Raw genomic sequence first — 24,248 nt, 5'->3', positions numbered from 1 at the left:
TGGCGTCTCAGTCTTTGGCCTCCAAGTTTCTCGTCCTTTTGCCACCAGATTTATGTGAGCCTTTTGCCAAGGCCGGCTTGTCACTGATGGCTAGTCCCTGTTTTTCCTCTCGTCACTTTGTCCCTGAGTTAATCCACTCTGACAATTCAGCTGGCTCCTCTCTGGGCTTTCCTATCAATAAATCTTTACTCAGCCTCCGGCTGGAAGCAGGAGCCCCGGGCCACACTGTGAGGTAGGTGAAGGAATTCTCTTGACCCTGCTTTGAAACCTCAGCTTTTTCTTGTAATCCTCTCTTTAAAGAATTTTTTGTTACTAGACTGTTATCTGAGGTGACATCTCGTCCAAGTAGAGAGAGTTAAAAAATATATAGATATAGATATAGATATATTTGCAAACATGGCCCATATTCTTTAGTTTATACTTCCCCAGATTTGCCATTTTGAGGGTCCAAAGTCTGAGAACCCTGCCAAAGTACTCTAACATATACATTGATTTGAGCTAATACGTAAGTGCTTGCTAGGGTCTTGAAGAAGAGTTCTTGCTGAAAGACATTTGTAATCTGGGGACCTTTATCCAAAGACGTGAATGTAAATGTGGGAATTTCAGGCACTGTGGTAGGAAGTTTTAGTGACTCTCCAAATAGCATTCACATTTTGGCAGGGCGATACCTTGGCCTGGGGTAAAGAATTATAGTGCTTTCTTTCCTCGCTCCCTCCCTTCCTCCCTCCCTCCCTCCCTCCCTCCCTCCCTCCCTCCTTTCCTTCCTTCCTTCTTGTCAAGAAAGGTAGTACAGTTGATTCTACCAGTTACTACCTTTGTGATCTTGGGCAAAGCACTTATTCTTTCTGGGTCTGTTTTTCCGCCTGTAACATGGAGGTAATGACAGGATTACTGTTACCCTGCCTTTTGGAGTTTTTGTGAGGATGAAATGAGCTAATACCTGTAAAGCACTTAGGAGTACCTGGCACAAATAACCCTTCAAAACATATTTGCTCTTATTATCAATTAATTCATAAAATCAATAAAGCACCTATTTCATGGCGGATCCTGAGGCAGCAGGGTGACTAAGTGAGCCCCAAAGCGTCTAGTGTAAGGTAATTTAGGGTACGGTTATTCAGACTGCCTCCAGGAGACCACAATTTTATGTTTTCTGTCTCTTCCCTGAATCAAAAGAATTCGGCCTATTTTAGGTAGGAAAGCGAGCTCTCCTCCAGGAAGCCGCTCATGATTGAGTCCAGGCAAATATGTCATCTCAAGGCAAGGGTGGTTGACAGAAGGAAAGCATTGGCAGGTTTTCGATAATTAATGATTTGGGCATTGATTTTAATGGCTCCCAAGGTCTTTTGGGAAAGAAGAGAGAAGGATGAGGTTGTGGATAAAAGATGTGCTGAAATGGACTGGAGTGGGGTCTGGGGCCGTGGGATGGATATGTGCTGGGCAGACACGAGCAGGAACCCTGGGAGGGGCGCTGGTCCCAGGCTCAGTGTTCTGTTGGCCTGCAGCCTTGCCAGCGCTGCCTGGTTGAGAGCACGGACTCCGGAGCCTGCCTGTGGGTTCTGATCTCTGCTTTACCGCTTACTGGCTGTGTCATATTGTATCTCCCACAACGTGACTGGCATTCCTCCCACTGAGAGGGGGCTCTGTGCTCCCTCGCCTTGGATACAAAACAGGGCTTGTGACACCCCTGACCAAGGAGTGGGCAGAGGGGATACTGTGTGACTTCTCAGGCTGAATCATAAAAAGGATCTAGTTCCCCCTCTGGCAGTCTCTCTCTCTAGGGACACTCTCCCTTGGAACCTACCCACCATGATATAAGGAAGGTCAGGCCACATGGAGAGGCTGCATCTGGGCAGGCATTCCAGCTGACAGCCCTAGCTCGGCCCCCAGGCAACAGCGTCAGTCACCAGGCATGTGGGTGAAGGAGCCTTCAGATTATTCTGCGACCCAGCTTTTTAGGCTTCTGCATGGAGCAGAGATAAGCTATCCCTGTTAGACCCTGTCTGAACTCCCGACCCACAGACACCCTGAGAGATAATATAAATTTTATTGTTTTAAGCCACTAAGTTTGTTATGCAGCAGTAGATAGCTAACATGCCAGCTCTGTGACCTCAAACAGGTTACATAACTTCCCTTTGCTTTGTTTCCTCATTTATAAAATGGGGCTAATTACAATATCCAGTGTGCTGGTAAATCAGCTCTCCAAAAAAGAAAAAAAAAAAAAAAAAAAAAAACCATGAGTTTTTGCATTTGCTGATTTCTGTGGTGTAAATACTCCCGCAGTGGTCACTTTCAAGCAGACAATGGTTTAGAAACCAGATGTGAAATTCCTAAATATTTAACAATTGGTTCTCATGAACCCAGTACAAGCCATCTCCAACACACAACCAAAATGTCTCCCTCTTAGCAGTAAATGATTTAATATCCATAAATAATTTAGACACAGCACAGAGTAAGTGCTCTGTGTTTGCTATTAAAATTCCTGCTGTTGTTGTAGTTATTGTTGTCACATGGACCCAGTTGATCTGCAGACGGCTGCAGTGCCACTCCATCCACACAGGGCTTCCGAAGGATTAGCGGGTCACGCTGGCCGTTCCAACTCTGACAGAACCCGGAGACCTCTACCCTATAATGCCCCAGGTACTTGTGAGCCGCAGGGGGGGTGCCGTGGGCACACAGCGGGTGATGTAGGGCGAGGGGGCTGGTGTGCAAAGCGTTCCTGCCTGTACGTGTCAGGGGGAGCCCTCGGTAAGGCAGTGGTCAGTGCTTCCTCACCACACAGACAGCACAGTACAGTTGGGCAGATGCCCAGAGGGGCTAAGCTCGGGGTGCAGTGGGAACCCACGGAAGGGGCTTTTATCCAAGCTTTCGGGGGGTCATTCAGAGAAGGCTGAATGAGAATTTCCCAGGGGAAAGAGGAAGGGAAGGGAGTTCGGTGGAGAGGCTGGCTCCAACAAAAGCCTGGTGGAGAGAAAACACTTCATTTCTGTGGATTTGTGCATCTGTGTGTGGTAAGAGTGTAGAGTGACAAGTTCAAGGGCATTCTGTAGTACTAATGGCCTGCCCTTTTCAAATTGTCAACATTATGAAACAGAAAGAAAGGCTTAAATACTGTCTCTGATTAAAAGAGACTGTACAAACATGACAGCTAAATGCAGTGCACAGCCCTGAAGTGGTCCTGACTGGGCAGAGCAGGAGCTCTACAGAAGCATTAATGAGGCTACTCGCAAAATTTGAATCAGGGGCTGTTATTAAATCATAGTTTTGTATTGATATTAAATAAAATCCCATTTTCTCTTATGTGAGTGGATGTCCTTGTTTTTAGGAAATTTAGGCTCCAATGTTAGGGATAAAAGGGTATGGTGTTTACGATGAAGTCTCAAATATTTCAGGGAAAATTTCTGTTTATTTAGACTGAGGGAGTGATTAAAACAGACAGGGTGAAATGTTAGCAATGGAAACATTGGGCAGAGAGGTTTAAGGGAGTTCCTTCTACTCTTCTTGCCATTCTTCTGTAAGATTCAAATGATTTTAAAATAAAAAGATTTTTTAAATGTGTGGAGGAAAAGAAAGTGTAGGTTAAGAGTCGGGGAGGGGAAAGAGAGAAGCCGGGAGTTTCAGCTGCTGGTTTATTGGAAAGGGCATTGAGGCGTGGAGAGGCTAAATGGCAGGTCGAGGGTCACTGAGCAATGAGCATGGACTTTGAGCCCCTAACCCTTACTTCTGGGCCCAAGTCGTGGCTCTTTCTAGTAAACTGCAGGGTCCCCAGAGGGAAGTGTGTGTTAATATATGGCCTCTGGTGTGGAGAATACCTCAGGGGTGTAATTTCTCCTGGCCGCCCAGGAGTTCTCCACAGAGCTCCTATTATTTCAGGTTATCATTACTGTGAGCTGTGCCCTGAATTCTCCATGCACTGCCCTGAAATTTGCCCCATATGTTTGTGAAGGTTGATTACATCTTTGGGACCTTTTTCTAATGTGAGCAGAAGCTGTAAAGTTTCAATTGTGGCAGCTCGTTGGGATCAAGTGTCTGTTGGAGTGCGCCGTAAAAGGCCTCTGCATCTGGTGTCTGATGTCAGACAAACGTGTGCGAACAATCTGTTGATTTCAGATGACGTGTGATGCCTTCATCTCTTAGATAGGAAATTAGGAGCAAATCTTTCTTTCTCCTTTTCAAAGGAGGATGACTCAGTGCAGGGTAATGGAATCCTGGCTAACTTTGGGACAGGAATTAAAAAGGAAGCCTCACTTTCACATGCTTTTGGCAGAAGTATAAATTGGTACCACTGCTTAGGGAAGCTGACAGTAGCTAATAAAGGCTCCTAAGCGCTGAATAAAAGCAATTTTGATGCTTGTGCACTTATCTAAGAGAAACGAGTACATGTCCACCTAAACACACGTGCAAAAGTATTCACAGCGGTGTAAACAATAGAAGCCGAGAAATGGAAACGACCCAAACGTCCGTCAGTACTAGGACAGGTCAGTAAACTGCGGTGCCGTCGCACGTGGAGTTCTCCCGGGCCACGGAAAAGAATGACGTGGTGAAATCCACAACAACATGGCTGGATCTCACGGCACATGGATGCAAGAGAAAACATTCTGTGTCGTTCTATTTATTTGAAGTATAAAGACAGGTAAAGTGAACGTGCGATGGCAAAGGGCAGAATAGTGAATATTAGGCAGGTGTTGATTGGGAAAGGGCATAAGGGAGCCATCTCGGGTGCGGGAAATGTTTGATATCTTTATCCGGGTGATGGTTACACAAGTAAGATTTGGGTACTGAGCTGCAAGTAAATGATACACTAAGAGAAGAGTACTTAAAAAGAAAAAAAGGAAGTTCGTTTCTATCGGCAGGGCTGTCTGGAGGGACTGCAGAGTGAGCCGTCCCAAGGACCATGCCTGGGAGAAGCAGCTTGACAGGAGTAGCATTGTCTTCTCAGCCCCATTTGGAGATCGCCATCACATGTGCTCTTACTGACACGTGCTGGGCAACGGGCACCAGTCACCCAAGCCTCAGTCAATGCTGGTGTGTTGAGCCGGTGGCCTCAGGACTGCTCCTACCTGGAGAACAGAGGCTGAGACCACTCACACTCCACTGTGTGGAAGGATCACCTGGCCGTGTTCAGATGCAAATTCTGAGCCAGTAGGTCGTATGTGGGGCCTGAGCGTCTGCATTTCCAATAAATTCCCAGGTGATGCTGATGCTGCTAGAGCTCTAGAGGGAGGCAGGCCAGGGTGAGAATCTTGGTTCTGCCGCTTACAAACTCTGCGATCTTTGCCAGATTCCTCTGTCTCTCTGATGCTCTCTCAGCGTCTTCTGGAAACTGGGGACAGGGGGAAAGGGAGGGCTAGACAGCCATCTCCCAGAATGGCGTGGATTCAGCGGGGTAACATACATACCTGGTCTAGAGTGAGCGCTCATTAATGGGTAGCTCTTGTAATATTTGTTATTTTTCATGAAGAAGGTTTGGGTCACGATTTGGAGAAAGGTGAGTGAATGTGGTTTGTACAGGCAGGAGCTAGCTGTACATTTATTTCCCTCGTACCTTGTTGAAGGAAGACGTTTTTTCTTTTCTTCATCCCATAATCCTCCCCTTGGTCTCCAGTATCAAGATACATTTTCTCTTCACTTTTCTTCCCACTCCAATCCACCCTAAATCTAGTAAAGACGGAAGAACTCAGGCAGAACTGAAGCTTGAAGCCGGGCAGGTTGTCAGATTGTCAGTGTGCCCGGAGGTGATGTCTTTGTTAAAGAAACATCCTCTCTACTTGGCTGTTTCTAGAGGGGCGGGATTGGCCCCTGGGAGTCAAGGTCTGAGTCTGGGGCTCCGTGTGTGCCCACACTCAGCTGCCCTCCTCAGAACCCACCCGTGCTTCTCTGCGCGCAGGGGCCCCTCTGGAGGAAGACATATGTTTCTCAATCTGTGGGGCTGTCAGCTGGTGTCTTTTTCAAGAACTGAATTAACTTATCGTCAAAGGGAAGAAAAGGAGGAGTGCTTGGTTCCATGTTGTCTGGCCAGTGACTGGCCTGGAGTGGGTCTGGATTTCAGGGTGACCGTCTTTAGTCTGGAGGTGAGGGAGCCATTTGGTTGGCGGCTTGAGTACATCTGGGGTGGCTGGCGGCGGGTTGGAGGGAGCCCTGAGTCGCAGCTTAGTTCAGTTCCACAAAGGGAAGTTGTGTTTAGCGAGGGCCAGGCGCTAGACCAGGCACAGAAGACTCAAAAATAACCAGCCAAGCGATGGCCCCCACAGTGGAGCAGGGAAGGCAGGAAAAGAAGCAAGGGTAGAGCCCTGGGAGAAATACAGAGGTGGGGGTAGTCCTGTTTCCTGTGGGAGCAGAGAAGGGGAGAGACGGGAAAGCGTGGCCTCCTAATGAGCTGCCCCTCTTGGCGCTGACGCCCTTGGGCGCGCCCTGTCCATACTGAATCTGGGCTGACCTGCGAAACCAAGAGAAGTCAGTGGAAGTGGCCCCGCATGACTTCTGAGACTGGGTCATAAAAAACCTTGTAGCTTCTGCCTTGGTCTCTTGGAACACCTGCTCTGGGAGAAGCCAGCTCTCATGTAAAGTCTGACTACGCTGAGCCGCCAGGTTGTGAGGAAGCCCAGCAGAGCTTTGGGAAGGCAGCACAAGGAGACAGGCTGCAAGATCCCCACCCGGCAGCCGGTCATTCCATCCATCTCAGCCAGGCACTGGAGGGCTGCGTGAAGGAGCTCCCTCGGGTGCTCAGCCCAGGTGAGCCTTCAGACGACCCCGGCCCCTGTCATCTGACTGCGACTGCATGAGAGACCCCGAGCAAGAACCACTCAGCTGAGCTCCGGCAACCCACAGCACCTTGAGTAACCGTGACCGCTAAGAGTAACTGTTGCTTTGAGCTGCTGACTTCGGGGTGCTTTATTACGCAGCAGTGGGTTACTGGGAGAGAAAAGGATCTGGTAGGAAGGACTCCTGAGCTGGGAGTTGAAGAGCAGATTGCCAAATGGGGAGGGCATCCATGGAGAAGGGCATCTTGAAAAACCACACAGAAGGAAAAAACAGAATGGGCTACCGAGGAATTAGGAGCAGTTAAATATTAAGAGAGAGCAAACGGCCAGGTGGGGAGACCTGGGGGAGGAGCCAGCAGAGGTGAGCAGGGGCTGGAATCAGATTCAGTGCAGGGGGTTCTAACTGACGCACCACGTGGTTTGCGGGAGCTTTGTTTATTTACAGTTTTGAGAGGTGGGGGTGTGAACATCCTCTAGAAATCTCTCCATGGCTGCTGCTCTTATTGTCCTTGGCAGCTGCGACAAGAACCACTCAAAGGCTTGGTAAAAGCAAGCGCTCAATGGCCTCATTGGCTCAGAGAAAGAGGGGAAAGGGTTAAGCACGGTTCATAGCTCTTCAGCTGCTCTTCCCAGGTCTGGGAAGGGTTACATGCCGGGGAAGTACTAGATTCCATCTCAGCAGCAGCCAGAGTCACTTTCCTTGAATTGGTGATGTGTCCACAAAGCACCTGCCCGCCAGAGTTGGGAAGTGTGTGATTTAACATACACTAACAGCAGGCCAGGTTTTCCCCGTTGCCAGGGATGTCTCTCACTTCTACCTCCAACTCCACTGAGAGGAGAAGAGCCAAAGGGAGGGAGGATGATCCCCACACGGCTGCGGCTTCCACTGTACCATCCTACCTCCTTACCCTCCCAAGTCTCCATTTGCTCTCCTGTAAAATGGGAGCAGTAATGCTACCTCACCACTGACTTGAGAGAATTTAATGAGATACCGTGAGTCAAGTAAGCAGCCCAGAACCCCTCCACACGGTACACTCAGCCAGTGCAGGCTGTCTTACTGTCATCCTTGTCTTGGCGCCCTGGTCTTACTCCCACCCTGCCCCCCAAGCTTTCTCTTAGGGCAGCAGATATGGAAGCAATGAGCTGTTCACGGCCAGCATCACTAATGGACTGAGCCCCTCTTTGCCCCAGCGTGCAGATGGCCTCTCAGTCGCTGGCAGCCTCTAATATTAATTAATAGTGAACATTTCTTGAGCTCTCAGTGTGCTACAAATGAGTTTTCCCCTTTAATCCTCATAAAAATCCTGCACACTGGGAACATTTTACATTTGCAGTGAGGGCACCTTGCCCGAAGCTATGCAGCCAGGAAGGGCCCCGGCTGGAAGCTGAACACTCCAGCGCCTGCTGCCTGGCACTGCCCCGCACTGCCTCCCCAAAGAGTCCATTCTAGAAGGGAGCCCTGCGGGACGGAAATGCACACCACCTGTCATTGCTCTCAAGAGACCGAGATGAACTGTAGACCCTTCAGTTAGCACATCTAGTGACTTTTTGTTTTTGTCCTGAATCCAAATGTAAAAGAAACTGAAGGAAGGATCCTTTTAAACCCGATTCCCCATAATCACTAGTGGGAAAATTCCTCAGAAAACTCCATTCCTCATTCGGAGGTTTCGAGGAATGACCTGGAGCTTATGCTAGAAAAAGTCCAATAGGACAGAGACTGTTTTCCTCACTGCTGTATAATATGTACTTAGAGCAGTGCCTGGCCCGTAGTAGATGCTCAATAAATATTCATTGAATGGCTGCAGGACCGACCTCTCCATTAGGCCCAATAGACGTGGTCTCTATGGCCCAGATACTGTTAGGGGCCCGTAATAGTATTGTGACTTAAATGTCTTTTTAAAACAGAAGAGAATAATAGTACATATATAATAGTAAATATATAATAATGAATCCAGCCTAAATTACATTCATCTTGATCCCAACATAGTCATAACGTATAATTTTTAGTATTTTTTTTAATGGAGGAATGGCTCACAAGGGTTCTACTGCAGCCCTGAATGGGTGAGCATGATGTGTAAATGCCCGGAATCTGGTACAGAGTAGAGCTTAGACAAGGGCCATTTCCTTCCATCTGTGCTTTAGGGAAAAGTGCAGGGCAGGCATTTGTGACGCCACACACACCCAGTGGCTCAATCCTTTTGTGGTCACAGTCTCCTCTCCCCTCCCCACCCTGCTAAGGGGCGTGGCGATACCACGTCTCATAGACCTCCTGTCCTGTGTGCCATGGCTGGCTGGGCCGGAGTGCACCCTTGACCAGGAACAGCCAGTAGGAGCTGCTCAGGGTCAGGAAATGCTGTCCAAGATAGATGCTACCATGAGCAGTGGCCAGTCCGAAGGATCTGAAGAAAAAAATAGGAGGAAAGAATCAGTAGATAGTGAGAGGAGAAACCAGAGACACCACAGAAAAGTGGAGACGGAGTAACAGTTGTATGAATGGTGGAATGGAGCGAGGATCCAACGACCCTCACCGTGGGTAGGGCCAGGTAATCTGGTTCTCAGATGGACTTCCAATGCTAGACCCACCTCCATTTACTGAGTGCCTTCTGTTTTCTGGGTACTGGGCTGCTTGGCTTCTATACATCATCTCATTTAGCCTCTCAACAACCTAACAGAGTTGGTTTGATGTTTATCCCATCTCCTAAATGTGGAAAGGAAGCTGAATTCATTTGCTGAAGCTCGCACAACTAGTAGGTGGAAGAATAGGTCTCAAACCTAGCCTGTCGGACTCCAAAATCCACAATTTAACCAACAAACCATCTTTTTTTGCCAAATCCCAAAGTTCATTTGAGTCTCCGTGAGGCTCAACAGCTTACCCTTCTTGGGTTCCCTTGAGATTTCTGTCTCCCAGTGTGCTACCTATGTCTTTGCAGTTCACTCCCCCCCCCCCCCCCCATGACTTGACATAGTCAAGTTCTTTGTCTTCAAAAGACCAAAAGTCCAGGAGAAGTTGCAAGGAGAGAGGACGTGGGGCAAACAACAGGCAATAGACACAAAAGAGAAGCCAGTGAGGAGTTGTGTATTGTTGAAGAGAAGTAGCCCCATTCACCAGGTCGTGGTGAGAATAGCTTCAGATGGTTTGGAAAAATCTAGATCAAGGAGAGCCCATAGGGCAGGCAAAGTCAAGGAGGTGGTTCTTTTCCTCATAGACGTAGCTTAAATGGGAAGCAATATTTGCAAAGTGATGTTTAGGAAGCTTCGTCTGGTGGCTTAACCAGGATGAATTTGCCAGAGAGGGGGATGAGGCAAGAGGCTATGTTTACAACAGTAGGAGAAAGATCACCGAGTTGTAACTTGGATGGTAGCATAGGGGATGGGGAATAAGGGTCACTGAAAAGAAAGACTGTCCAGGAGTTATTAGATAAAGGTGCAGTGAGAAGCAGCCCGAGGAGCCTTCTGCATAATTTCCTGGAAAATGCTCTGAAAATTTGGAAGCACTAGATAACAGTGGCAGAGATTCCTAGTTGTCCATAGCATCCTTTTGCCCCTTCTTCCTTCGTGTATGAAAGCTCAGAATCTTAAGAGGTCCCTTGTAGTTTCGTGTGGCGATGGGCTCGTCTCCCACAGTAATGGTCCCAGACTAGTTTTCCAACCATGCTGGCCATTGGCTGGGAGGAGCCTTGGGAAGAGTGGTCTTGGTCACAAAATGGTGGCAGATTCACAGAGCAATAGCTGGGCCATCAGTCAATTGCCCTCCTCGCAGCAGGAGATCTGAGGGAAGCATTTTCTTAGCTGTCATATGCTTTCCCTCTGTTTTTTTTGTTTTTTTTTTTTAATTTTATTTATTTTTTTTTACAGCAGGTTCCTATTAGTTATCTGTTTTATACGTATTAGTGTGTACATGTCAATCCCAATGTCCCAGTTCATCCCACCACCACCCCTGCCCCCGCTTTTGCCCCTTAGGGTCCATACGTTTGTTCTCCATGTCTGTGTCTCTATTTCTGCCTTGCAAACGGGTTCATCTGTACCATTTTTCTAGATTCCACATATATGCATTAATATACGATACTTGTTTTTCTCTTTGTGACTTACTTCACTCTGTAGGACAATCTCTAGGTCCATCCATGTCTCTATAAATGACCCAATTACGTTCCTTTTTATGGCTGAGTAATATTCCATTGTATATATGTACCACATCTTCTTTATCCATTCATCTGTCGATGGGCATTGCGGTTGCTTCCATGACATGGCTATTGTAAATAGTGCTGCAGTGAACATTGGGGTGCATGTGTCTTTTTGAATTATGGTTTCCTCTGGGTATATGCCCAGTAGTAGGATTGCTGGGTCATATGGTAATTCTATTTTTAGTCTTTTAAGGAACCTCCATACTGTTCTCCATAGTGGCTGTATCAATTTACATTCCACCAGCAGTGCAAGAGCGTTCCCTTTTCTCCACACCTTCTCCAGCGTTTGTTGTTTGTAGATTTTCTGATGATGCCCACTCTAACTGGTGTGAGGCGATACCTCATTGTGGTTTTGATTTGTGTTTCTCTAGTAATTAGTGATGGTGAGCGGCTTTTCATGTGCTTCTTGGCCATCTGTGTGTCCTCTTTGGAGAAATGTGTATTTAGGTCTTCTGCCCATTTTTTGATTGGGTTGTTTGTTTTTCTAATACTGAGCTGCATGAGCTGTTTATATATTTTATAGATTAATCCTTTGTCCGTTGATTCATTTGCATGTATTTTTCCCATTCTGAAGGTTGTTTTTTCATCTTCTTTGTACTTTCCTTTGCTTTGCAAAAGCTTTTAAGTTTAATTAAGTCCCATTGGTTTATTTTTGTTTTTATTTCCATTACTCTAGTAGGTGGATCAAAAAAGATCTTGCTGTGATTTTTGTCAAAGAGTGTTCTTCCTGTGTTTTCCTCTAAGAGTTTTGTAGTGTCCGGTCTTACATTTAGGTCTCTAACGCATTTTGAGTTTATTTTTGTGTATGGTGTTAGGGAGTGTTCTAATTTCATGCTTTTACATGTAGCTGTCCAGTTTTCCCAGCACCACTTATTGAAGAGACTGTCTTTTCTCCATTGTATATCCTTGCTTCCCTTGTCATAGATTAGTTGTCCAAAGGTGCATGGGTTTATCTCTGGGCTTTCTATCTTGTTCCATTGATCTATATTTCTGTTTTTGTGCCAATACCATATTGTCTTGATTACTGTAGCTTTGTAGTATAGGCTGAAGTCAGGGAGTCTGATTCCTCCAGCTCTGTTTTTTTACCTCAAGACTGCTTTGGCTATTTGGGGTCTTTTGTGTCTCCATACAAATTTTAAGATTTTTTGTTCTAGTTCTGTAAAAAATGCCACTGGTAATTTGATAGGGATTGCATTGAATCTGTATATTGCTTTGGATGGTATAGTAATTTTCACAATGTTGATTCTTCTAATCTAAGAGCGTGGTATATCTCTCCATCTGTTTGTGTCACCTTTGATTTCTTTCATCAGTGTCTTATAGTTTTCTGAATACAGGTCTTTTACCTCCTTAGATAGGTTTATTCCTAGGTATTTTATTCTTTTTGTTGCAATGGTGAATGGGATCGTTTCCTTAATTTCTCTTTCTGATCTTTCGTTGTGAGTGTATAGGATGCAAGAGATTTCTGTGCATTAATTTTGTATCCTGCGACTTTATCAAATTCATTCATTAGGTCTAGTAGTTTTCTGGAGGCATCTTTAGGATTCTCTATGTATAGTATCATGTCATCTGCAAACAGTGAGAGTTTTACTTCTTCTTTTGCAATTTGTATTCCTTTTATTTCCTTTACTTCTCTGATTGCTGTCATTAGGACTTCCAAAACTATGTTGAATAATAGTGGCAAGAGTGGACATCCTTGTCTCGTTCCTGATCTTAGAGGAAATGCTTTCAGTTTTTCACTATTGAGAATGATGTTTGCTGTGGGTTTGTCATATATGGCCTTTATTATGTTGAGGTAGGTTCCCTCTATGCCCACTTTCTGGAGAGTTTTTATCATAAATGGGTGTTGAATTTTGTCAAAAGCTTTTTCTGCATCTGTTGAGATGATTGTATGGTTTTTATTCTTCAGTTTGTTAATACGGTGTATCACATTGATTGATTTGCATATATTGAAGAATCCTTGCATCCCTGGGAGAAATCCCACTTGACCATGGTGTATGATCCTTTTAATCTCTTGTTGGACTCTGTTTGCTAGTATTTTGTTGAGGATTTTTGCATCTATATTCATCAGTGATATTGGTCTGTAATTTTCTTTTTTTTGAAGTATCTTTGTCTGGTATTGGTATCAGGGTGATGTGGCCTCTTAGAATGAGTTTGGGAGTGTTCCTTCCTCTGCAATTTTTTGGAAGAGTTTGAGAAGGATGGGTGTTAGGTCTTCTCTAAATGTTTGATAGAATTCACCTGTGAAGCCATCTGGTCCTGGACTTCCGTTTGTTGGAAGATGTTTAATCACAGTTTCAATTTCAGTGCTTGTGATTGGTCTGTTCATATTTTCTATCTCGTCCTGGTTCAGTCTTGGAAGGTTGTACCTTTCCAAGAATTTGTCCATTTCTTCCAGGTTGTCCATTTTATTGGCATAGAGTTGCTTGTAGTAGTCTCTTAGATGCTTTGTATTTCTGCGGTGTCTGTTGTAACTTCTCTTTTTTCATTTTTAATTTTATTGATTTGAGTCCTCTCCCTCTTTCTCTTGATGAGTTTGGCTAAAGGTTTATCATTTCGTTTATTTTCTCAAAGAACCAGCTTTTAGTTTTATTGATCTTTGCTATTGTTTTCTTTGTTTCTATTTCATTTATTTATGCTCCTTTATGATTTCTTGCCTTCTAGTAGCTTTGGGTTTTGTTTGTTCTTCTTTCTCTAGTTCCTTTAGGTGTAAGGTTAGATTGTTTATTTGAGATTTTTCTTGTTTCTTGAGGTAGGCTTGTGTAGCTATAAACTTCCCTCTGAGAACTGCTTTTGCTGCATCCCATAGGTTTTGGATCATCGTGTTTTCATTGTCATTTGTCTCTAGGTATTTTTTTATTTCCTCTTTGATTTCCTCAGTGATCTCTTGGTTATTTAGTAGTGTATTGTTTAGCCTGCATGTGTTTGTGTTTTTTATGTTTTTTCCCCTGTTACTGATTTCTAATCTTATAGCATTGTGGGCAGAAAGGATGCTTGATATGACTTCAGTTTTCTTAAATTACCGAGGCTTGATTTGTGACCCAAGATGTGATCTATCCTGGAGAATGTTCTGTGCACACTTGAGAAGAAAGTGTAATCTGCTGTTTTTGGCTGGAATGTCCTATAAATATCAATTAAGTCTGTCTGGTCTGTTGTGTCATTTAAAGCTTGTGTTTCCTTATTAATTTTCTGTCTGGATGATCTGTCCATTGGTATAAGTGAGGTGTTAAAGTCCCCCACTATTATTGTGTTACTGTCGATTTCCTCTTTTAGAGCTGTTAGCATTTGCCTTATGTATTGAGGTGCTCCTATGTTGGGTGCATATATATTTATAATTGTTATGTCTTCTTCTTGGATTGATCCCTTGATCATTATGTGGTGCCCTTCCTTGTCTCTTGTAACATTCTTTATTTCAAAGTCTATTTTATCTGATATGAGTATAGCTTCTCCAGCTTTCTTTTGATTTCCATTTGCATGGAATATCTTTTTCCATCCTCTCACTTTCAGTCTGAATGTGTCTCTAGGTCTGAAGTGGGTCTCTTGTAGACAGCATATATATGGGTCTTGTTTTTGTATCCATTCAGTGAACCTGTGTCTTTTGGTTGGAGCATTTAATCCTTTCACGTTTAAGGTAATTATCGATATGTATGTTCCTATTACCATTTTCTTGATTGTTTGGGGTTTGTTTCTGTGGGTCCTTTTCTTCTCTTGCGTTTCCCACTTAGAGAAGTTCCTTTAGCATTTGTTGTAGAGCTGGTTTGGTGGTGCTGAATTCTCTTAGCTTTTGCTTGTCTGTAAAGCTTTTGATTTCTGTGTTGAATCTGAATGAGATCCTTGCCGGGTAGAGTAATCTTGGTTGTAGGTTCTTCCCTTTCATCACTTTAAGTATATCATGTCACTCTCTTCTGGCTTGTAGAGTTTCTGCTGAGAAATCAGCTGTTAACCTTATGGGAGTTCCCTTGTATGTTATTTGTCCTTTTTTCCCTTGTTGCTTTTAGTAATTTTTCTTTGTCTTTAATTTTGATTTGATTACTGTGTGTCAGTTTGATTACTGTGTGTCTTGGCATGTTTCTCCTTGGGCTTAACCTGCCTGGGACTCTCTGCGCTTCCTGGACTTGGGTGGCTCTTTCCTTTCCCATGTTAGGGAAGTTTTCGACTATAACCTCTTCAGATATTTTCTTGGGTGCTTTCTTTCTCTCTTCTCCTTCTGGGACCCCTATAATGCAAATGTTGGTGTGTTTAATGCTGTCCCAGAGGTCTCTTAAGCTGTCTTCATTTCTTTTCATTCTTTTTTTTTTATTCTGTTCCACAGCAGTGAATTCCACCATTCTGTCTTCCCGGTCACTTATCCGTTCTTCTGTCTCAGTTATTCTGCCATTGATTCCTTCTAGTGTATTTTTCATTTCAGTTATTGTATTGTTCATCTCTGTTTGTTTGTTCTTTAATTCTTCTAGGTCTTTGTTAAACATGTCTTGCACCTTCTCAGTCTTTGCCTCCATTCTTTTTCTGAAGTCCTGGATCAACTTCACTACCATTATTCTGAATTCTTTTTCTGGAAGTTTGCCTATCTCCACTTCCACTTTAATTGTTTTTCTGGGGTTTTATCTTGTTCCTTTATCTGGTGGTACCTAGACCTGTGCCTTTTCATTTTGTCTGTCTTTCTGTCAATGTGGTTTTTTTCCACAGGCTGCAGGATTGTAGTTCTTCTTGTTTCTGCTGTCTGCCCTCTGGTCTGTTTCTTTGTTTTCATTTTGCCTTTGCCATGCTGGTTCCATGCTCAGGCAGGCTCTCCCCTACAGATGGGAAGATGGCTGCCCACAGCTGCAATATCACATGTCACTGCGTAAACAAATGGGAAAGAGCATCTGCCTATTTCCCAGCAGCCCTAGCAAAACCCTCATTGTGTCTCATTGATTCTCACCGTGTCACGTGCCCACTTGTAACCCAGTCACTGTGAGGAGGGAAATATGGCTTGCTGATTGGCTGAGACCAAGGCCACAAGCTCTGTTCAAGGAGCGATGGCACCATAGCCAGTTTCCATGTTCAGAGAGAAGGGGAGATTGAATCCCCAATCAAAAATGGGAGAGTGGGGAACTGTTGCTGGGGAGACAGCAACAAAATATCCTTGATAATAGTATACAGTGTCCTCACACTTAGTTCATCCAAGGACCCTGTTTTCAGATAGCAATTTGCTGTGTTACTTCTACAGAGTACATAGTGAGAAATGGAGCATCTTAGAAATATGTGTTGTTATATCTGCATAATTGCACCTTCTGGTTGTTCTTTGGAAATGGATCGTTAGAGTTAGGCATGTTAGCAAAGGGAAAAAAATTCCAAAAATTAAAGAATTTTTAAATCCAAATTAAATGGGGTCATATGGTTGGTTGAAACCTGCAGTTGCCCTTTCTTGATCTATTCTGTTCTCTTAGACATTTTATTTAAAAACAGATGTTGAATTTGCCAGGTTTATGTGTTTTTAAGAGAAAAGGTAATGAGACCCCACACATTTCCCCACAGCGTCCTTAATCGCTTTTTCATTGCATCCCGAGGGCACCTGTAGCCTCCCAGACAGGAATCAGTTAGGGGTCTTGATTCTCTCCTATCACAGATGACACCTATGGGAAAAGGGCCCTGCCCTTCCCTTCCCACCTTGCTCCAGGGATTAATACCCAAATGAGGCTCTTAACAGAAGGAAGCAATGTGAATCCAGCAGGTGTGAGCCAGTGGGGCTAGGTGGCCAGTATTTTAAAATAGTGTGTGCTAGGCGTGAATGAAATCATATCTTCATTGTCTCTGAAGAGGTATACAAGAGCAAAAGCATGTTCAGAAAAACTCGTGACAGAGACTTGTACTTAGCAGACTAAAGTTTACAGAAAACATGTAATACCATTCTTAATGTTCTGTCACTTCTCTTTGGTGAAATAATAAGGTTGTCAATAATAAGAAAACCAGCAACAGCTATCTGTTATGGAGTCTTTTCTATGTGTCAGGCACTCTCCTAAGTACTTTATATGCATTATCTTGTTTAATACTCACAGTCATTTCCATTTTAAAGATGAGGAGGTTGAGGCTCCGTGCAATTAAGGGGCAAATTCAAGACCACATGACTGATAAGTAATAGAGTCAGAATTGGAACTCGGGTCTAACTGCAGTCTATGTGTTCTTAAAATTAATGTGTTACCCTGCCACTTCATGACGAGACCTTGTCTCAACCTGGTATGGCTGTCTCGTAGGGGTGCTGGGAGGATGCATGAAGATGTTACCTACTGCCCTACCTGCAGGGCTCGGCCCATTGGAAGCTGTGGGTTTTATTTGGACTAGGCTCTTTTTCCTTGTTATCATCATCTTTAATTTATGTGGAACGGCATCGCTGAAGAGCTGCCAGGCCAGCACCAGTGACTTGGACCTGGGTTTTGCCAGCTCTGGACCCCACTTATAAGTTAGGACCCTGACTTTTTATAGAATCTTTTCCTAATAGGTATTCATAGAAGTCCCCATGTGCTCATGAATATAACCAGTGAGTAGGTCCTGGCATAAGCCGTTTTATGTCCCTTCTTTTGCTCTGGGCCCATTTTTCTGGACGTGCGCAGTGTACGAGGTACCATCACTGCTTCCCTTCGGTGAGCTGTGCGTGATGGAGGGCACTCTCATTCCCCATCTCTGGTCTCCTGACCCCTTTACCAACCTGCTGCATTTTCAGGAGTCCTCAAATGGCCAGATGGGAATGGGGAGTGCAGTAATCTGTTCGAGAGTGTGAAGAAACTGGGTAAATTTGGAGGGGGGGGCATTAGTAAAGTGTAGCATGCATACAGAAAAGTACACAAATCCTGAGTGTTCAGCTCCATGGGTTTTTCATAGAATGAACCCACCATGTAATCAGCACGGAGACCAAGAAACAGAACCTTCCCAGCACCATAGAATCTTCCTTTTGTCCCCTTCCAGTAGTTAATAAGGATACCCTCCCCGTAAGGGTAATCACTATCCTGACTTCTAATGCTGTAGTTTCATGTTGCCTGATTTTGAACTTGATTTAAATAGGAACCATAGACTTTTAAAACTCTGCTTTCAATATTATGTTTGTGGTATATATTTATATTAATGAGTATAGGTGTAGTTTATCAGTTTATTCTCCTTTCTGTGTAGTATGCCATTGTATGAATGTAACCCAATTTAGTTATCCATTCTACTGTGGATGGATGTTTGGATGTTTCCAGTTTTGGACTATTATGAATGGTATTGCTGTGCTGTACATGTCTTTTGGTGAACATATGTATGCAAACGTATGCATTTCTGTTAGATGTGTGTGTTTGAATAAGTGGAATTTCTGGGTCATGAGCTATGCGTGTATTCAGTTTTAGTATCTAAACTTGGTATCTACTAAGGTTGGCAAGGCTTCCAAAGTTTTTGTATGAGTTTACACTCCCCTCGGCGGTACAGGAATTCAGAAAACTTTGTATAGTATTAGGTTACTTTTTGTTTTTGTCCGAAGGGGCCCAAAATATCTAAATTTTGCCTTAGACTAAAGCGTCCCTCTCCATCAGTCTCTCGTGTATATCGGTTAGAGTTTTTGGTTGCAAGCAACAGAAATCAACTCTAGCTGACATAGAGCAGGTGCTCACAGAATGATGGAAGGTAATTCTCCAAAGGGAAGTCTGGATGTTGTTAGAACATAAAATGGATTCTGGGGGGCTTCCCTGGTGGCGCAGTGGTTGAGAGTCCGCCTGCCGATGCAGGGGACACGGGTTCGCGCCCCGGTCCGGGAAGATCCCACATGCCGCGGAGCGGCTGGGCCCGTGAGCCATGGCCACTGAGCCTGCGCGTCCGGAGCCTGTGCTCCGCAACGGGAGAGGCCACAAGAGTGAGAGGCCCACACACTGCAAAAAAAAAAAAAAAAAGAAAAAAGAAAATGGATTCTGGGCCAAAGGATAAGACTTGGACATGGGCTGGAAGCAAGGCAACTTAAGAGACCGGCGGCACGAATGACAGCGGCAGTCTCCGAGCAGGAACTGTGTTAGCACGCCGCTGTGCACTAGGTGGCCTTGCTCTTGATCCTTCATTATGCAGCGACTCAGGAAAGGAAATCCACCCGACTGAGCTTACACAGTGGGCCTGTTCTCTGGCTACATTAGGGGAGGGAGAGGGGGCGCCTGTCCCTTTGAGTTCTGTAGTGAGAGGTGGTCACCAGGCATTTCCCTGCATCAAGGAAAATATAATCCCCCCCAAAGAAACATGGGTGTGGCTAGGATGGAAAAATGGATTCTGAGCAGCCAAAAAATGATGACTGCACACCAGTCCGAGAGAGACATGTGCACGTGGAATGATGGCTGATAGGAGGCAAAGTCACACTTTTCGGTAGCTGGGCCCCAAACTGCAACACAGACAAGTCTAGTAGCTTAACTGGACCACATGGAACACCTTATTTCTTTCTAAACTGGTGCATTCGTTTCCTAGGGCTACCATAGAAAGATGACCACAGACTGGGTGGCTTAAAACAATAGAACTTGTTCTCTCATAGCTCTAAAGGCAGAAGTCCGACATCAGGGCCTGGGCAGAGCCCCGCTCCCTCTGAAGGCGGTAGGGGAGGGTCCCTCCTTGCCTTCTCACCTCCTCCCAGCTCCTGAAGTTGTCAGCAATCCTTAGCATTCCTGGGCTGGAGGCTGCGTCACTTCAGTCTCTGCTTCTGTCCTCACGAGGGCTTCTCCCCTTGTGTACCTCTGAGTGTCCTCTTCTCTTACAAGGACACCGGTTATTTTGTTTAGGGCCCACCCTAATCCACTGTGATACCCCATGTTAACCAATTCCATCTGCAAAGACCCTACTTCCAAATAAGTTCACATTCTCAGGTTCCAGGTGGATGCAGATTTGGGGGGGCACACTGTTTAGGTTTCAGATGTTTAGGTCTCAAACCAGAGCAACTGGTGAGCTCTGCTTCCTTGAATTTCCTCCACTTGCAGATACCCAGGTGTGATATTTTTTTACATCCTGGCTACATGGAAGGAAAGGAAGATCGGAGCTACATTTGTGTCTTGATCTTTTAATGCGTTATAACCCCACTCCACTGCAGACCTGATCCGAGCAGGTTCTCGAACAGACCAATCAGAGCCGTATGGCTCGGTGGTTAAGAGCCAGAGGCTGTCGTCAGGCTGCCCAGGTTCAACCCTGGTTTGCCCTTGTCACCTACTGTCTGGGTGACACTCTCTGTGACTCGGTTTCTTCCTCCACAACGTGTAGTTGACAAAAAAAGTACTATTTTGTAAGGTCGTAGTGGTAAAAGGTAAATGCAAAGGTGGAACCAAATTCTTAGCTCAGCCTGGCACAGCGTCAGCCCTGACTGAAAGCTGTTGTTATTAATTTGTGTCTTCCCGAGGGAAGTAGGTATGAGAAAGGCTTAAAAACGATTCCCCCTCAGAGAAGCCTTATGGAGTTTTCATAAAATCTTTTCTCTCCCCCTGCCGTCTTTGCCCTTCCTCCCTTCTAACCTAGCACTGACACAAGTCCCTGGGACTCCAGGCTGGAATATGAAACATAAGAACAGACCCCAGGGTCTACACGCCCTCCTTAACAATCGAAGCTCTGTTATGGGGCCAAACTTAAGGGTCCAGCTCTGTGGTCCCTTAGGGCGGGTCCCAGCCCACGTGCAGATGGACTGCCAGAGGCCCAGCGGGTTCATTTAGCAAGCTCAAGCCGCGGTCACGGCTACGCCCACTGACAGTCAAAGGCAGGGCTGGGTTGTCCCTTGGGCTGGAGACGCGGCCTGGCTGGGGCACCCAGGGCCAGAGCAGGTCCCTGAGGTGGGAAATCAGGCTGTGCCAGGGTCACCCGGGAAGAGGATTTGGGCTTCCTGCTGTCTGAAGGCTGTGGCGCCCTGGCTTCATCTGGTGGACGGCATATAAGACGAGCCTGTCCAGAGTGACGTGAGGCTGGCCGGGGGCCAAACTGCTATTGATTTTTCTGGCTAGGATCTGAGGCCGAGACAAGAGGCTGCTTTCTGCATGGGCCGTGTGAGCCAGCTCAGAGAGGACGGCGGGGGAAGGGGGTGGTTGAAGGCGACGGAGGAGCCGGGCGCGTGTCAGAAGCAGGGTAATGACTCCTCGCAGCCACCGTGTGCCTCGTGCAGTGAGGAATGCCTGTGAGGAATCGGGCCGGTCGCCCCAGCAGAGGAGCCAGTGGATTTTCGTTGGTTTTTATAGTTTTCAAAAGTCTCCAGTTTCTGGCCTTACAGTGGGACAGGGTTTCACACTTGCAGCTGCCCTGCCTTCTCCTGCCAGGGTGAAGGCAGCGGAGCAGAGCAGAGCTGCCAGCTGTGCGTTCAGGCTGGGCCCCTAATCCTGTGGGGCTGGAGCACGAGTACAGACGGGGGTCCACATATGCTACGTCCAGGTATTTCACGTGTTATGTAAAATATGTTCTTCCCTCCATCCTTGACAGATCTACCTTCCTAATGCCCTGCGGTGACAGGACTGCATTTAGTTTCCTTCGGATCCTCAGTGTTCCATGCCCCTGGCCTCCACCCACTAGTCTCCCGTGGCAGCCTTGGTCCCGTCGTTCATCATGAAGAAGAGCCCCGCTGGCTCTCTCGCGTGTGGATACTGCGGCCTATGTATCCCTGATCTGTCCCCACCTCCCTGCAAACAGTCACCTCTCAGGTTTGGGGTGTGCGCACTGGTGGGGAGGTTTGGTCTCCCAGGGACGAAGGAAGGGGAGGAGTGCCCTCGCGTCCTGGAGACAGGATCAGGGCCACTTGGGTAGGAAATTATGGTGTCTCAGGAGCCCACAGGGGCATCTAGAAGGAGCAGGGCCTGAGGCAGACATGGGCACAGCCCCTTGGTCCCATAGGCGCTATGTGGGGAGGCACAAGGCCAAGGGAGAGCCAGAGGGGCCCTTTAAATCAAGGGGCCAGGCAAGACCCTCCCTCTTGCCTGATTCTAAAGGCTCTTCTGTCCCGCTAACAACCCTGAAATTCCGATCTCCTACCAATCTGGAGACCAGGCTCATGGCAGGAAGCGTTATTGCTGAAGTCTGGGGGAGGTGAATCCTTGGCTTTCCTGCGTCCCGAGGAAAAGGCTCACCAGGATAGGAAATGCCTCTGGACCAGCGAGATCAGCGGAGAAAACAGGGTTGACAGCCCCCTTACAATGGCCAGGGTCTTCCTTTTGGCCTTCTCTGGACCCATAGATCTTCCTTCCACAGTCCGTGTGTTTTCTGTTGTTTGTTAATCCTCCACCTGGCTGGCCCCCGAGTGCTGCCTCCATATTTTTGTCTGCTCTTTTGTCTGATAAGTTTCTTACTACACGCCTGAGCTGGCAGCAGCGGGCCTGCAGAATGAAGCTCTGTCCCTTCGCAAAAAGATTCCTCGTGTTCTTTGAAAAAGCCTTTCCAGCCTTCACTGCTCTTCCTCTTGCCCGCCATCTCCTTTTCTTTGGGTCCCGTTATATATGTTTCTTTAGCAGCCTTGGTGTTCCCACATTTTTTTCACCACGAAGTTGACTGTTATGTAACAGTCTCATAGACCTGCCTCCCAGAAGCTGAAGTGTCTGTTGCTATAACTACAATGCTCATAAATTCAGCCTCACTTAAAATTATGCCTTTTCCAAACTCCCCAAGTGAAGACTTAGAAGCGTTGGGCTAGCTGGATTTTTAACCGTAAAGTTCATGTCTAGACCCCCAAATCTGTCCTGTTTCTATTTAAAACGTTTATAAAGGGACCAGGGTTTCTCTTCATTTCTGCAGACAATTTAAAGGGTAAGTTTTATTTCTGCATCTGGGGTCACAGACATTCTCCACTCCCCAGGAAATAGATTTCACTTTGCTACCAGATCCCACAAGTAGCAAGGTCAGTAGGATGGAAGGAGAGGAAATGTGTGATTGTGAACTAGCCAGTGGCTTTTGTGTCCAGTCTGTCTTCCTGCTACGACTGTGTTTCTGATCTGAGCTTCTGTTTAGGAACTTTGTGTGGGAACCAGGTCATGGATAAGGGGACAAAGGGGACCTTGCAAATTGCTAATAGGTGATGGTTACTGAGTGAAAGGAAGTGACTTCTAAAAGAAAGAAGGAACCAGGAATCCAATCACTACCTGTCACTCCTGCTGCCGTGGCCCTAATCCAGGATGCCAGCCTCTCCCCCTAGGAATAAATACCTCCATAGCTTCTGTGAATAACTGCTACTGTCCCAATAATATATTCTCCTCTTTGTAAAATACAGAATCGCAGTCTAGTTGGTGATGGCAACATGCCAAGCTAAAAACTATCTTACCAGCCTCCCTCAGGGATTAGGCAATGTATTCATTGTCTACGGCTGCATAACAAGTGACCACCACCTTGACGGCTTCCTCCTCATTGAGCTTCTCTGGAGAGAAAGCCCCCCACAGAGAGGGAAAGCTCTGGGAGGAAAGGCTAGCTGGGTGCTTTGCTACATGGTCATCCTGGGGAACCAGACTGCCCTCAGGGTGTCATGCAAGGCTGGGGTCTCAACTGAAGGCTTGACTGGGGAAGGATCTACTTCCAAGCTCACGTTTTTGTTGGCCGAATTCAGTCCTTTGAAGTGCTGTTTAATTGAGGGTGTCACTTTCTAGGTGCCTCTTGGCCGGAGGCCACCCTCCCTTTCTTGCCGGGTAGAAAAAGCAATGTCCTCTCCAGTATGGCACTCGGCATCATCAAAGTACGCAAGCAGAGAAGGCAGTAGAGTCTGCTAGCAAGACGGAGGGGACAGGCTCTTGTAACCTCATCGTGGAAGTGACATCTTATCACCTTTCCCGTGTTGCGTTGATTGGAAGCCAGTCCCTCCTGGCCACCGACATGATGTCAGAGTTTGAGCTTCTGGGATCGGCTACACTTGACCTGCCCCAATCCCTGGGCTTTTCAGTTACAAGAGACAATAATCCTTTCCCTCTTTCTTAGCTTAAGCCCACTTGAGCTCACTTGCCACCAAAGGAGAATATTCTAATACAGTAAGCTTTAATAAATATTTGATGAGTGAATTTAAAGGAAGTACTGAAGAACTGCTAAGTAATTTTAGAACTCTGAAGGCTGGAGATCCTAGAAATAACACCCAGGGGTTGGCAAACTTTTTCTGCAAAAAGCCAGCTAGTAAATATTTTAGGCTTTGTGGACTATCCAGCCTCCCTTATGACCACTCAACCCTGTCATGGCAGCGTGAAAGCCGCCGTAGCTGATACACAGGTGAGCGTGGCTGGGTTCCAATAAAACTTTATTTACAAAATCAGGCAGTGGGTGAGATATGTCCCATGGGCTAGAGTTTGCTGACTCTTGCCTTAGGGCGCTGACAAATGTGGAAAGATGGTTGTTTCATATT

This window comes from Aethalodelphis obliquidens, unplaced genomic scaffold, assembly GCF_003676395.1.
Source record: "Aethalodelphis obliquidens isolate GAN/ISIS:26980383/991018 unplaced genomic scaffold, ASM367639v1 scaffold22, whole genome shotgun sequence".
Classification (NCBI taxonomy): Eukaryota; Metazoa; Chordata; class Mammalia; order Artiodactyla; family Delphinidae; genus Aethalodelphis; species Aethalodelphis obliquidens.
This window is presented reverse-complemented; position numbering follows the sequence as displayed.